We start from the raw sequence: 2,787 nt of genomic DNA on the forward strand, positions 1-2,787 counted from the left end.
TATTCTGTGTTGTTGCCGGCAGAGCTCGTCACTGCACTTCCACCCAATCCACCATCTTTTTTTCCCTCCTCCATTTCATTTTTTACAGCTTCCAATTTTACTTGATTTATACTTTGTACATTCCATGTTCCGATTATTAATGGTTGTTTATAGCTGATTCTTCCCATTTTGAAATATGCACCATCAGCAAATGAAGGTCCCAAAAGCTTTACTCCATTTGCGTCATCATGGTCAACTTTACATTGAGGAGGCAGCTCTTTCCAAGTCATATTTTTATTGCCTTCCAACCTGAGCTTGTCATCTTCTGGTGCTACATTTGGCAATAAATTTGACACTGATCTGCTGCTATTTATAAGGTTTTCAGTGCCTCTCCTTCTTCTTAGTCCTAATTAGTCTGGAAGCTCAGCTTGAACCTATCCACAATGGTAACTCTGATGGTACTTAAAATACCTGTGGAATACTTTTCAATGCCACAGCAACATGCAAGCCACCACAGTACAACAAACTGACAGATGAGTGGTAGGTTTTTGCCTTGTTGTTGCTGTGTGGTGCCATTGAGTTGGTACTGACTCATAGTGACCCTATGCAAAACAGAATAAAACACTGCCCATTTCTGCACCAACCTCACTATCATTGCCAGGTTTGAGTCCATTGCTGCTGCCACTGTACCAATCCATCTAGTTGGGGTCTTCCTCTTTTTCTCTGACCCTCCAATTTACCAAACATGATATCCTTCTCCAGCGACTGGTCCCTCCTGACAATATGTCTGAAGTATGAGAGACGAAGTCTGGCCTTCCTGGTTTTCAAGGAGCATTCTGGCTGTATTTCATCCAAAACAGATTGAATTATGACTTTTGGCAGTCTATGGTGCTTTTAATATTCTCCTCAAATACAATAACTCAAATACATCAATTCTCCAGTCTTCCTTATTCAATGTTCAACTTTCACACACGCATAAGGTTATTGAAAATACAAAGGCTTGGGTCAGGCACACCTTAGTCCTCAAACTGACATCTTTGCTCTTGAACACTTTAAAGTGATCTTCTTCAGAAGACTTGACTAATATAATACATTATTTAATTTCTTGGACTACTGCATCCATGAGTGTTGATGTTTGATCCAAGCAAAATGAAATCTTGGACTTCAATCTTTTCTCCATTTATATGGATGCTGTTTATTGGTCCAGTGGTGAGGCTTTTTGTCTTCTTTACATTGAGGCGCAACCCATACTGAAGGCTCTAGTCTTTGATCTTCATCAGTAAGTATTTAAAGCCCTCTTCATTTTCAGCAAGCAAAGGTGTATCATCTGAAAATCACAGGTTGTTAATGAGTCTTTCTCCAATCCTGATGCCACATTTTTTTAAAAATAATCCAGCTTCTTGGATAATTTGCTCAGCATACAAATTGAATAAGTATGGTCAAAAACTGCAACCCTGGTGCACACATTTCCTAATTTTAAACCACTCAGAGTTACCTTGTTCTATTTGAACTGCCTCTTGGTCTAGGTACAGGTTCCTCTGAGCACAATTAAGTGTTCTGGAATACTCATTCTCTGTAATTTTGTCCATAGCTTGTCATGATCCACACAATCAAAGAGCTTTGTATAGTCAATAAGGCATAAATAAACATCTTTCTGGTATTCTCTGCTTTCAGCAAAGATCCATCTGAGGTCATCAGTGGTACCACTACCACCCCCAACTCCACATTTTTGCCTGAATCTGGCTGGAACCTCTGGAAGTTCTCTGTCAATGTAACCTTTTTTATTTTTTAAAAGCTTTTATTGTTAATTGAGTGATAGATTTCTTGGGAGAACATCAGTTTTGCATGCATCCTATTGTATGTCATTTCATTGCAATGATTACAATCCCCTCAATGCTTCATCACACATTTTGCAAGCCAGCCTCCTGCCCACCAGCCTTTCCCTTTCCATGGGTATGGAGTCCTCAGCTGCTCTATCTTTCCATGCCATCATCTCTGCCTCCATCTCTGGTGTTGTTGCTTCTCTGGATAGAGTCCCACATTATACTCATGCTGTTCTCCCTTGATGTTCCTAGGGTCCTCTGTTCTGGAATGTAAGATTAACTACTCCCCCTTTTTTGTTAAAGGCTGAAGATGGGCTTATAAGCTTTCTCTAATCATGTTTCCTGATATTCCTTCTACCCCACACAATATTCAGAAGACAGTCAAGCATCTTAACATTATTTCCCCCTTTATATCCATTTAGACTATGCCTCAATACCTGCACCACAGAGCCCTGTTTTTCCAAGGTTAAGCACACATCACTATTTACCTCTGTCCTATTTAGCCCATGCAAACTTGCCTCAGTGTTCCCCTATTTATCTTGTTCTTCCATCTCCCACCCTTCTTGTGTAACACTCAAACTATGATGTGTCTGTATCTTAACCTGTACTCTACCATCACCTAACTCCCACCCCTGATAACCAACTTTTTTTTTCTTTTAGTATAGGCATATTTTCTTAAGCTTTTAAAATAATGATCTTATGCAACATTTGTCCTTTAGTGGCTGACTAATTTCACTCAGCATAATGTTCTCAAGGTTCATCCATGTTATGTGGTGGATTACAGCTTCCTTGTTATTCTTCAAGGTAGCATAATATTCCATTGGGTGTATGTACCAAATTTTGTTTATCCATTATTACATTAATGGGCACTTAGGCTATCTCCATCTTTTTGCTATTGTGAATAGTGCTGTGATAAACATTGCTGTGAATATATCTACTCATGTTCTGGCTAGTGTTTCTTGTGGATATATTCCAAGTAGGGTAA

This window comes from Chrysochloris asiatica, unplaced genomic scaffold (assembly GCF_000296735.1).
Source record: "Chrysochloris asiatica unplaced genomic scaffold, ChrAsi1.0 scaffold00152, whole genome shotgun sequence".
In the NCBI taxonomy this organism is placed as follows: Eukaryota; Metazoa; Chordata; class Mammalia; order Afrosoricida; family Chrysochloridae; genus Chrysochloris; species Chrysochloris asiatica.